The 14,018-nt window shown below is 40.0% G+C and overlaps 1 protein-coding gene across 3 annotated transcripts in view; it reads right to left on the minus strand.

The window, feature by feature from the left end:
• Positions 1 to 14,018, minus strand: part of PBX1 (PBX homeobox 1) — a 316,860-nt gene that overhangs the window by 96,386 nt on the left and 206,456 nt on the right. The gene's annotated exons all lie outside the window — the stretch shown is intronic.

Here is a 14,018-nt window from a genome sequence, read left to right on the forward strand (position 1 = left end):
TTCCAGCTCCCTCCCCCCCACCCGTCCGCACATCAAGATGAAGAGTGAGAGGAGGAATTCTGGGAGTTGAAGTCCACAAGTCTTAAAGCTGTCAAGTTTGAACACCCCTGGGGTTTTTTTTTTTTCTAAAGGGTTAGGGGTGCAAGGGTCTTGTAACTTGACAGCTTTAAGACTTGCACACTTCAATGCCAGAGTTCCTGAGCCAACATGACTGGAGGAGGAATTCTGGGAGTTGAAGTCCACAAGTCTTAAAGCTGTCAAGTTTGAACACCCTTGGGGTTTTTTTTCTAAAGGGTTAGGGGTGCAAAGATCTTGTAACTTGACAGCTTTAAGACTTGTGTGCTTCAAACGCCAGAGTTTCTGAGCCAACATTTTGGTTGCTAAGCAAGAGCATTGTTAAGTGAGTTTCACCACATTTTACAAGTTGGCCACTCCCACCCAGTCACATGGCTGGCAAGCCACTCCCACCCAGTCACAAGGCTGGCAAGCCACTCCCACAAAGCAGGCCACACCTACAGAAGAGGTTCTAAAAAATTTGAAACCCACCACTGATATGGACATATTCAACGAACAAATAGTTTGCAGTCTGGTGTCAATGCATAATCAGCCAAGGCTAAGTTGCCTGGAATTTCAGGAAAAGTTAGTGATCATTCTTGTATGTTTGCAACAAAGAATTAGTTAACAACACCAATGTAATTAACATGTTTTGTTAAATCACAGTTATTGCTATCAGCATTCCAACCGAAATAATTATGTTCATAGTGAATGCATGTTGAAATAATACAATGCTAGTAGTATTCAATTACCTTGGTATTATTTAATCACATGTATGGGATTTTTGATTTAGCAAAAATTGGTTGTAAATTTGTCACTATATATAGTTTATCCTTAATAGCCTGGATAAATTGTATTGTAAATGTGTTTGAACTGACCTTCTGGGACTTTGTATGAAATCTTTCAAATTCACCAAAACTAAATCTCCCCAGTTATAATCTCCTTTTATCTCTTTTGAATCTGATGCTAAACATGAATCAGTAGACAGAAACCACTCTCAATGCTAATCCCATTGTCTCAGCACAATTCTTTGTTAGGATTTGGGTCCCTGGGCCGCAGGATGCAGAGTAGGAATAATCCATCTTAAACAAGTCCCTGAACAAATCACAGAGCAACTTAAATAAGTATGGTACTATATACTCAGTAAATTATACCACTAACCATTTTTGGACTTATTGACTAAAGCAGGGGTGTTAAACTTGATTTCATTGAAGGCTGCATCAGGGTTGTGTTTGACCGGGAGGGGGAGGGGGAGCACGGCTAGGGTGGGTGTGGCCAGCCTAACATCACTCTTGTCGGGGGCACCTGTGGTGCAAAAAATACAGTAATAAACATAAAACAGCTTTCAGCATTTGGAGTTGTCTTTCAAGAACATATGTCTGCAAAATTATTGCTGCACAGATAAATATATCTTTCCCTGGCAGGAGAGAGTTAAGTGGAAAAAGATCTTGGCAACAGCGGAGGGGGGGCTGAGGAGTTTCTACCCATCAAGCTTTATTGTGTTATTCCAACTAAGCAGAGACAAAAAGACAAATCTAAGCTCCCCACTTTCATTTATAATTGAACCTAGTCCAGAAGGATGGAGAAAGCACCATCTGTAAGGCAGAGCGGGCTAGCAGCCGGTGGAATGAAATATTCAAATTACTGTAGGCTACCTCGCATTTTAATGACAGGGTTACAAAAAACTGACTCGTAAGTGTGGCTGCACTAGAAGAAAAGAAAGTTGTGTTTTCTAATGTGTGAATTAAGTGAAGAAGAAAAAAAGCGCTTTGAAGGAAAAGGACATGGATATATGATTTTGCAACTCATCCACGAAGGTTTACATAACTGAAGAATTGTTCCACTTAGTTCTTTTAATTGATCGATAATCCTGGGAAATGTTTTAAGCAAGAGAAGCGTGTGCATGATAGACAGAAAGACAGACACTTATTCCTTTAAAGGAAGAATATGCACTCTCATTTAAATGTTGTGCCTTAGTTGAATATGGAGAAGATAACAGTGTTTTTTGCACTCACTCTTATTTTACCATATCAGGATAAAAAAGACTTTTATATGGAGTAAGTCCCAGTGAAATAGGAGGGCATGCACTTCTGATTAAGGATTATACTATAAGCCCTATAATAAAGGCTTGCCAATTGTGAATATAATATCATTTTATTTATTAATAATTTATAACATATAAAATAATGCTAGAAAATAAACCGAGGAGAAAAAAAAGAAGAAATGTGGCAGTTATCTATAGAGAAATATTCGCCTTACAATCTACCACTCCTATCCTGCTATTGAAGCTCTGGACTCTGGAGGACATAGAAACTGTAGGTCTGTTCACTTTTTTTTTGATCAAATGGCCGAGTGCAGCTTTCTTTGATACCTTTTGACTCTTGATATGAAAAATACTTCTCTACCTCAATCAAACTATCTTGTTTAAAACCTAAGAGAATGGTTACCCCATTTCCCCCCTGTTATCTGTATTGCTATTTTTCTTGGATTTCATCAGAGTTCACTCTGAGTTCTACATTCCTATTGTATTCTGACTCCATTCCCACTTCTGTTTCCATGCTTCTCAATGCAGCACTGCAGGCTACTTCAGCTGACTGCAGTTCTGCAGTTCGGCTGTTCAAATCTCACCGGCTCAGGGTTGACTCAGCCTTCCATCCTTCCGAGGTGGGTAAAATGAGGACCCGGATTGTTGTTGGGGGCAATATGCTGACTCTGTAAACCGCTTAGAGAGGGTTGAAAGCCCTATGAAGCGGTATATAAGTCTAACTGCTATAGCTATTTATTTTAGTAGCTGACAATGCAAAGCAACAGATATGTCTGCAGGGCACCCACAGGGAGAAACCTACGGGGGCCCCAGCAAGGCTGGTTTCACCTCCCTGAATCCTTCTTGAGCTTCTCATGAGACAGTGGTAAACTATAAAAATACCTAAATTTGGATGATAAATTAAAAAGGAAGTAATTCCATTCATTATGAAATAATAACAGTGAAAGGCATTATTTGGATTCAACAAACTTTCAATAAATGGAATAAAAATGTTTCATATTTTTCTGTGGCATAGATTTTATATTCTCTTGCAATGATAAGCAATTATTAATTATTATTTTCTCCTAAGGTAAATTTAGAAGTCACATTTGATTAATATATATATTAACAGTTCCTCCTTTTTCGTTCTTTTTTTGTTTTGTTTTTGTAGTAATTTCTTTTATTTTTTTACTTTTCCATAAATCTTTTGTTTTAATTTTTAAAAACAAAACAGTATTTGACCATCTTAGACTATATATCAGCAGGGTATTAACCAATAAACTCTGGCATTGTCAAATGCAAATTATATGCGAAATACAGAAGGTAAAACAGCTAGCATTTCATGCCACATTAGTTAGGGCTCAGGGAGACTCGTGACAGCTACTTTTTTCTATCAAACAAGAATCAAAGCCTAAGGAAGTTTGGATGTGTAGCATGATTGAATGAAAATAGATTTTTTAACGTACAAATAGCACAGTTACCAGAGACTTGGGAATAGTCTCAGAAAACAGGAGACCTGCAGAATGCCTGGTGTAATTCTAAAGCCTGCTTTTCCTTGCTTACTGCATGAGGCTTGGTTGCTGGAAGCTGCATTAATGATGTCAGTTGCAAAGAGGGAAAGCGGCTGTGAGCCACAAGCACCAGGAAATCACCTTCCGTTGGTCGCTGGCAGACACCATTAGGCAATGACCCTTACTTCATATGCTCTCTAATACTCTCCACTCAGCAAAGTTCAGGTCAATCCGCAGCATCCGGCAGAGCATAAACCTGGCTCTTTGGGGAGTGCCTCTAGCCTTCGATGTTGCTTTTTACCAGCTCTGGTTGTATACAGTCACTCAGTGCGGGAGTTTCATTAGCCCTGAGCCATGTCACAGTACAATGATATATTTAAGCAATAATGAACAGCAAGCCAGCAGTGCCTGTGTTTAAAAGAATGTTGCAAAAAGGGGAAATGCAATGAAGAAGAATCCTCTGGAAATACAGAGCCAGCTTTACATCCACCCCCTCCACCCGCCCGCCCGCGCTCCAGCCACAGGCTCCAATTTAAGTGGGTGAAACTAAAAGTGGATTCCCCTCGGCAATTGACACAAGAGACACATGTGGAAATTTAACACATACTCCAAATAATGCTAGAATGATTCACATCATCACATTCATTTATGATTACTTCCATAGGGTTGCTTATATATACATACATGTCTGTTGTGACTCAGCAGATGTCTGCTGTGAGTCTTTTCGGAATGCAATGATTAATGATGCAGCTGGGGCTCGTTAGTGGGGTTTTGGAGATAAAAGGACGGATACTGCCACGCCCTAGTCGCAGGAGTCAACGCCGTTCCTTCATACGTTCCTTCGTGTGTTCCTGGGTTCGTACAACATTGCTTGTTACACTTGGATAAGTGCTCTGGTGTTTCATGTAAACCTGATTCGTGGAGCCTTTGGAAAAAGTGCATTGCTTGTAAGAGTTTTGGTTTTGCATTCTTGTCGGAGACTTGTATTTATGTTATTTTTGGGCTCGAAGCCAGTTTGAACTGAAAACTGATAGAGAAAGACTTCCTTTTAAGTTGCCTGCCTGCGTTTGTTAAGAGCCGTGAAGTGGGGGACAGAACACATGTCCATCATGCAATTTTCTTTCCAGGTATGCAAAGGACACAGAAAAGGAGGAAGAAACAATAGGCTACAGTAATTGAAAGCATGAGTTAAGAAAAAAGGACCTAAAACTAATTTACATTTACCTCTTTTGTTATGCTTTGCCTTTACTTTATATCCTTGCAAACCATCCTTGCTTCCTCGATATCCATACACTCCATTCTCATGTTTTACTTACACCACATACTACTCTTAAGCAATCATCAACCAACCTTGAATTACATATTTTCATAAGCATTCCACAATTCAAGCTCTTTAATATGTGCTTCTCTAATTAAACAATATTAAAAAAAAATCTCACATTCATACATTTCTCAGTAACTTGTAAAAATTTGATCTGCACATCTCTGCCCAGCATAAAGATGTAGTGCATTTTCTAAATTTTGTTCATTGTCACTTATTTTATCTTTTCAGTCGGAATTCTGCCACACATCCTCCATAACATCCTTACCCAAATAATGCCCTTATACTTTTTGTATTGTTAATTAATGGATCAAATCTATATGGTCACCCATCTCACAAATACTATTACCATTACTATCTCTTTTTTTGGATGGGGGAGCAATGATGATATGCTTCCAATCTTCAGATGGAGTATTCACATATGTTCAAAAATTTGCCATGTTGCTCTATATCCATACATTAACATTTCTCCAATTAAAACAATGTAGATCATTGTCAACTTTTTCATAGCACTTATGACTTCCTTTTCATAATTATTACCTTGGACAATAACAAATGTTAGCATTCTTATCAATTACACCCTTTGAGATATCACTGTTATCTCCATAAAAATCTATAAATGATTCCTTTCAGCAATCCCTCATTGAAATTTCACTCCAAATAATTTCATCAATTTTATTTTAAACCCCACTCGTTCTGCTGCAGACTCCTTGTTTGCCTACCTTCATGTACTTCCAAAACTATTTTTAATTTCCATCAAACTCAGTTTGCATTTTTGTCTCTTTCTGTCTCCTCTACATTCTCCTCTACATCTACATTCACTGGAGCCTAATATGCAATTATTACCAATTTAGGAACTAGTATTTTCATATGCCCCAATAAAACCTATATGATCCCATTTCATATTTCTGATATACATTTTAGTCCTCTCATGCCGATTTAAACCTACATTGTATCCCGTACACCTTCATCAAAATCAGATTGTCTTTATTTATTATAGTTGGAAGGAAAGTTCAGATATACCTAATCAAATTATATATTTTAATTAATAAGCAGAAGCTGACACAACATCTACATGGCACAAAGTGAAATAAAATGTCTTTCTGCAAATTTTGAATACATACATACTATTCATGCACAGTTGTTACAGATTCAAAATAAAAAAAAATAATGAAAATGGCAAGTGCAAAAGTCTGGACACTTTTAAAATTAGTATTTTGTAATAACTTATTTTGTCAGAAACAATGGCTTCCGAGTGTTTTATGAAGACAGCTAGCAGTCTTTCTATTCTTGTCTTTAGAATCCCCCCCCCCATTTTCTTACAGAACTCTTCTAGCTCAGGAATCTTCTGACATGCCTTACATGTATATGAACTAATAAGTAGCATGTCAGTTGTAATGATTATTTTTGTTATGTTAGCTATTATTTTAGCAGGAAGTACTGTATATACCAGGGGTGGGTTTCAACCGGTTCGCGGCGGTCCCTGCGAACCGGTTGGTCGCCGAACCCGGAAGTAAGTAACTTCCGGGAACGGCGAAGGGCGCGCCCGCCCGCGGTCCTTACCCGGTTTTGACGAGTTCTGCGCTTCCACGCATGCGCAGGACGCATACAGTGCCTGCGCGATCGTCCAGGAGCAGCTGGAGCGTCGCGCAGACACTAGTACGCATGCGTGCACCGTGCGCGTGCACGAGGACGCCGCCGGCCCCGTTCCAACCAAACCGGTTGGAACGGGGCGAGAAACCCACCCCTGGTATATACATACATCAGCTTTTCATTTATAGGATGCTTTTGTTCCTCATAGCATATATCAAATAATTGTTTGTTTAGAACTACTGTAGTTAGGTTAATGCAAAAATATTTTTCTATTAAAGTTTGATTTATAAAATAGGCTTCAGTTTCTCTCAGCGTAAAAAAGCCCACTATCGATTTGCAAGCAATATGGTAATTGAAGCAGGCTTTTTTTAATTTTGTAGCTCGTGTTCCTACTTACACATTGGATTCGCTTTCTTTCCAGTGTAATCCTTGAATTAGGAAAACATCTCTGTAGCATGATACAGTGGCAACAAAGGGCCTAGCGTAACAGGTCTGATTAAGTGGTATCCAGGAAATAGCTTTCTGGCATTCTGATTTGATGCTGTAGTTCACAATAGACAGTCTTTGGACTTACAGGATTTATTTGATTTTCCAAGGTCCATTGATTAGAGCCAGATGTAATATAGTAGTTTAAATGGACACAAAATTGCAGAGCTTGATGCTTCTGAACATGGGGCTCATATATATGCTCTATCTTTCACAAATTTTCTCCAATTTTCTTTCAGGTTTTCTGATTTTAGCTGCCCAATTTAAGAGAAAAAGGCTTTATATGCAGTGGTGGGATTCAGCCAGTTCACACCTATCCGGGAGAAGCGGTTGTTAACTTTTTAAGCAGCTCGGAGAACCGGTTGTTGGAAAAAATATTTTGTTTCTTTCCACTTTACAGGGCTAATCCTGTAAGGAAGGCAGGAAGGAAACATTCTGGTTTTATTTCTAGCCTAATCTTTTTTGCCCTTCTTACAGAAACTGCCTCTCCCGTTAACCCTTATTACATTGTAACTGCTAAGGCGAAGCACCCATTGACGTGAGTGACGTTGAGTTGGCCACGGCCACCCAGTCACATGACCACTGAGCCACGCCTACCCAGCCGTTCCTTAGGGCAGAGAACCGGTTGTTAAATTATTTGAATCTCACCACTGGCTTTATGAGTCAGTAAATGTCAAGCCAGCCTCCCTCAGCAACCAAGAAAGAAACCACTTAACTCCATTTCGCAGAATTAAGAGTACTTTTACTGTTTATGAAAGCAGTTAAGCAAAGCAAGACCTGAGGCAAAAGCGTGCAAATCATAGACACCAATATGTGACCCAACCCTCTTCCCCTGGTAACCCCATCCCACTGTCCAATCTGCAAATCCCTTAGGTGTCATGTGAGTTCCATCTTCAAAAAGCATCATCAGGTTGGTGATGACAGTTGGCCTTGGCGGTTCCCATCACTATCTCCAGCATGCGCAGTAGATGGTGAGAACAAAACTCCCTTTACACAATCTCTCCTGTAATTAAAACTTCCCTTCCCAAATACCAGGCCTCCCCCTGCCCGTTTCAATGGCAGCCGAAAGCAAGTAGCGAAAAAGAGGTTGAGAAATCCATGCTGAAATACCGCAATCACCTGGAGACCTAACAGAAGATCTTGATCTAACTTCTGCCAGGCTCTGCTCTAGCTCATGGCTTGAAGCACAAAAGCAGGTATAATTTTTCCTTAGGGTCAGGCTTATAATGATTATAAGAAAAGATTAGATTATAAGAAAAATGATACATAATTTGTAAAACCTATGTGGGTCGCACATTGCTGGCAGCAAGCAGCCAAATTGAAGCATTGCACATGCCTGGAGCAGAAAATGAAAGTTGCCTTGTTGAACCCCAATCACTTCCAAGGAATAGAAATTTTGTGCTATCACCACCCTATGCTGGTGTTAATTCTTGTGAGAGGTAATGTTCACTACCAAGAATAGTGCTTTGCTCACACATTCAACTAGGAACATTGCGCCAATCGTAATGGAGCCTTCTCTTCCACCAAGACTGCAGGCTGACAGTGCGCTTGGTGTGAGCCTCCAATTACATAGAAGCCTGGCTTGTTACTGTTCCCGGAGGGCATAATTAGATGAACTCAGCCTTTGTATAATCAGCCACTTTGCCACAGGGCCTACCTATTCAGGCTACAGCTGAGTTCATAGGCAGCATCTACTTCCTTCAAATTTTCTTTGCCTGCTGTCAGCTGACTACAGCACACATTTTTTTCATCCCTATTTCCTCTTCGGTCCTTCGAAACTCCATCAATGTCAGTTGCCAAAACCAAGTCTTCGCTCAAGACACATTCTTTCTTCATTCCATATGTCCCTCCGGTCATATAAGTTGCATCCGTTCCTGGGCTTGAATTACCAAACTCAAAAAAAATCCTGCTGTAATATATGTCGTCTTTCCTGCCAATCTGTCAGGCCATTTTATTTTAAAATGTGTGTAGAAAGGTCTGAGGTATGGCTTTTTCCTAAAGCAGGAAAAGATTTCTCCCATGTGAAAAATCCTAAAAGGAATCAGCTTAGGAAAAGAACCAAGTATAATGAGCAAAACATAAGGTTCCTGATAAGTTGCCCTAAAAATGTAATCTCTCTCTCCAATTTAGATATATTTCCTCTGCCCCAAACATCTTTGAAATCAAGAGTGCTACTGGAGTTGGGGAAATAACTGGGATAGGACTTTGAAGAAGTAACACTGCTTGCAGTTTGTAATGTTTCAGATTTTGAAAAGGTTTTTGAAGCATGCAAGAGCATGAATACAGCATATACATGTGGCTCATTAAAGCAACATTGCCATTTTCCAGGTATACAATCTTGCCACGCTCAGTCACATCTGCTGTAAGGGATGGAGGAAAAAAGACCCTTGCATTCCAAACCTGAGAGCACACACAGAGGCTATAAATTTACAAATGCAGCAACTCATTTCATCTCTATACTTGATCAGTTGGGTGGCACAGCTTGTCCAGTTCTGTCTATACTAAATATGGAACCAGCTTTTCAAATCCCCCTTCCCAAGAAGTATTTACCTTGGCATGCAAAACATGTGCTCAAACAATGAGGTACTGCCTTTTCTCTAATATAGATCTCCCCCTTTTCTTATTCTTTTTGGCTAATAGCTTTTGGGGATGCAGCTTTGTTGGAGATGGACAGGTTCACTGAGATGTACACTTACCAGTAATCTATTCTATAGCATTTTAATGTAGATTATATTCAATTAAGATGAACATGAGTGAGCTGTCCTAAATACTGGGAAACCTCCAGTATTCTCTTGAATATGCAGGCCATAATAATCACATGGGACCAGTTTGTTTCACAATGTGCCAAACAAGGAATAATGAATGGAAACTGATCAAGGAGAGATTCAACCTAGAAATAAAGAGATTTTCTGACAATCAACCAATGGAACAGAAGTTGCCTTCGGAAGTTGTGGGAGCTTCATCACTGGAGGCTTTCAAGAAGAAATTGGACTGCCATTTGTCAGAAATGGTATAGGGTCTCCTGCTTGGGTTGGGGGGGGGGGTTGGACTAGATGACCTACAAGGTTCCTTCCAACTCTGTTAAGAACTTTTGGGGAGTTCTTCAATGGATGCCAAATCTATAGTAAAATATATTGTTTAGGAATCTAGAGTCCACGCCAGTAGGAATGAGCTGAAAGACACCCAATTTCCTTTCCTAAAAGAACAGAGATTTTAGTCTTTGACTTTATAAACCCTAAATCAATTTGCATCAAGCATTAATCTTAAATAAATAACTATACTTATACATATGTAAATTTAACCTCAGGAATAATTAGAAGTGATAACGTGTATGTTATTTCTGCTAAATTTCTTATACTGTAACATATAAAAATAACTAATTAAGGTGTGGAATTTTTCCTATTCCCCCTTTTGGTGCAGATGGGAGGGGGTCTGGAGTTGATGGAGAGATTTCTGCAATTATCTATCCTACATCATCTTATCAATTATCTAATCAGGACTGGGACCATCAATGCCTTTGCTCCACTCTATATGACTAGTTTTAATTGAATTTCCTCGATTTCTAATGGCCTCCACTGGCACAGCACACACCATTGTAACAGCAATACATGTTGAAACAAACCAGTCACTCTTTCTCTTGCTAAGCCATTAAATTAGAGCGTATTCAATTAATAACAGCTGAATATTCTGTCACATTTAGGAAGATGCATGGTAAGACAAGGGAGTTGTGATGTCTCTGACAGAAATGATAAAAGTTCTCTCCACACAGCCTGGCAGATACTTGGCTCCTGTTTCAGCTCCCTTTTCGTGTTCTCAAACATCAGTACAGACACAAGATCCAGGCTTGGCTTCAAAGCAGGATGGCTCTAAAGAGAACAAGAGAACTTGCCAAAGAATCTGAAGGCAGCTTCCCTCCAGGAGCTGTCTGAATACTCTGGCTCTATTGCAGATTCACACATAGATACTCCACTAAGCAATAACGCAAGTGCAGATACAGCTGAAGGCCTCTTTTCCAATTAGCCATCTTGAGGGAATTAATGATTGCAAACTTTCTATGGTCACTAGTTAGAATCCAGGAGTAGTCTTGTTCAAATCTCACTGAAATCAAGGAAAGCTAGGTTTGAGCACATCTGACCATAAGTATAGCCCTTAAATATTTCAGTGGGGCTTCAATAACAGAGAATATTTGTAGCTCAGGGTTGAAATGAGGGGTCCTTGGTGCTCTCTGAGCTTGCTTGTTTTCTTGCAGACGTTTCATTACCCAAACTGGGTAACTAACATCATCAGTGCTAGAAAGCAATCTATGCTGATCTAGATTAATTCCAAGGTTAATGTCAGACCAACAATCAAGTAAACAATACCCCAGTCAAGAAACTGCCAAAGAAGTCAATAGCAAACAGCCCAACCAGAGAGTATCTAAGACCATCCTCATCAACATTGACAGGCAAGCCACCAGAATATGAACCAACAGCAAAGTTGGCTGAGGAACTCTGGGAGTTGAAGTCCACAGGTCTTAAAGTTGCCAAGGTTGGAGACCACTGCCTTAGATAGCTAGGGAGACTTGGTGCAGGCCATTCACAAATGTTTCTTCACTTAGTGGCTGAACAACATGCTTGGATTTTTGCAGGGAATATTTTCAGCCCCTCAATGGAGCCTTCCAAGGCCTTGTTTTCCCCTCCTCCCCATATACACCAAGGCAGCCCTACGCTCCTTACCTGGGACTCTGTCCACTAAACAATATGCAAGGTCACTTAATGATTGTAATCAGGAATGCTGGGGTTGTGGTCACTGAGCAAAGCAATCATATGGCAATTTGCTTAATGACTGCTTCACTCAGTGACTGAGTTTCTGGTCCCAATAGTGGCTCACAGGTCAAAGACTACCTGTACTGTAATTTAAGATATTTTATTGTCTTCTGTTTCACACACACACAATTCACTGGTCATAATAAAATCATTTTAATTGAACTTCTAGATGTAGTAGAGAAATTATCCATCACTGAATACAAATGTTTCTTCACTTAGTGGCTGAAAAACATGCTTGAATTTTTGCAGGGAATATTTTCAGCCCCTGAATGGAGCCTTCGAATTTATCTTGTTACAAAACAGACATTTAAGCTCCTTTGAGTTTTCCCTCACATTTTATTGGGAAAGGATAATACTGAGATACTTTCAATGCTGTCATTAATCTTTGCTTAATAACAGAAGTAAAAATTATATAAGTGTTTGGAGGCATTTGCTATATCTATTTATGACAGCTAGGTATCAAAATCATAGAATTAGATGGATCATGGAGTCATCACATGACGTATCGGGCCTTTTTTCCCCTTTCGCTAAACCGGGAATAGGCGTGTCCAGTGTGTGACATGAGTTTGACAGCCCTGATCTAGACTATCCTCTGCTTCCAATAAACAAGTTATCCCTCCCTCCCTCATAAACACACACACACACACACACACACACACACACACACACACACTTTGCGCGCGGGGGGGAGAACACTGCTGGCTTGCATCTTCCTTAAGTAGTCGCAGGTATCAGAAATGAGGGAGATTTTGAGAAGCTGAAAAATTTTAATACAGTAAGCATCCGCTTTGATTAATCCTTCTTTAAATTTTGGATTTTTTTTCCTGTGTTTCTCAGCATTTTAAAGAGTTAATCTTTTGGAGGAAAATAACAGAAATATAGCAGGCTTTCCATGAATTGTATGGAACACAGGCTGATAATCAATATTTGGTACACTAGGTTAAAAGGTGAAGTTGCTTTCTGCCCCTACTGTATATTTGATAACAGCCACAAAGCAAATCTTGAACTTTTACCTCCACACCAGGAAAGTGCTTTACCAATTTCATTTTTATACTTCAACTGTTATTAAAACCATAAGTGCAGGTTTCTGTAAAAATGGTGTCAAACTTCTCAGTAGGTCATCAACAGTACCTGTAGTCAGGCTATAAAAATCAAACACACTTTTACAATTGCTCATGAATGTGTGGCTCTGCCCTGAAATTATAGAAACCAACAACACAGGTCAAGCACCCAATTTTTAGAATTTTTTCAGAGAACAGTGAACCTGGGAAACGAAATGCTACAAAAATTGCATTTGAGAATGTGGGAGTGCTTAAAAAAAAAAGTCAACAAAGAGACAACTTTACACAAAATATACCACATAACATTGCTTCCGGGATAAAGGCTGCCATCTTTTCTATACCTACCTGGAAGTGTGGCCTGTTGAATTTAGCAGGATGAAGGATTAGTTGTATATCAGTTTTTTTTTTTATTAAATCAAGATAAAAGCCTCGTTCGGGTTTTAAGCACTGAGAATAATAATATATCAGGCTAATAAATTTAAGTATTGTAATTCGGTGGAGGGAAATATAATTTAGTCACCTTTTGTACTGAATATCCACCTGCATGTGCCCACTGAGGTTTTCAGCACCTAGATCAGGAGTGGGTTTCAACCGGTTCGCGGCGGTCCGCGCGAACCAGTTGGTCGGCGAACCCGGAAGTAAGTAACTTCCGGGAACGGCGAAGGTCCCACCCACCCGCTGGCGCTCCTCACCGGTCTTTGAAGGCTTCTGCGCTTCCACACAGGCGCATGGCACATACAGCGCCTGCGCGATTCTCCACGAGCAGCTGGATGGCACATACAGCGCCTGCACAAATCTCCGCGAGCAGCTGGAGCATCGCGCAGGCGCTAAGACGCATGCGTGAACTGCGCACGTGCATGAGGACGCCGCTGGCCCCATTCCAACTGAACCGGTTGGAACGGGATTAGCAACCCACCACTGACCTAGATGCTAAGAATCTGCAAGGAGAGAAAGTCACAAGCCTCATGTTGTAGGAGACACACCTAGTCAATCCTGCAGGCTTTAATATCTGGCACGGATAGCACTGCCCACGTCCAAAATCAAAAGTCAACACACTTAATTCTTTCCAGCTTCTTAAAGTGCATCTGAATTTCGATTTTTCTTCCATTTAATGGATGCAAGATTGGATGTAAAAGACTTGGTTCACTGCCATTTCTATCATGA

This window comes from Thamnophis elegans, chromosome 11 (assembly GCF_009769535.1).
Source record: "Thamnophis elegans isolate rThaEle1 chromosome 11, rThaEle1.pri, whole genome shotgun sequence".
NCBI classification, from domain to species: domain Eukaryota; kingdom Metazoa; phylum Chordata; class Lepidosauria; order Squamata; family Colubridae; genus Thamnophis; species Thamnophis elegans.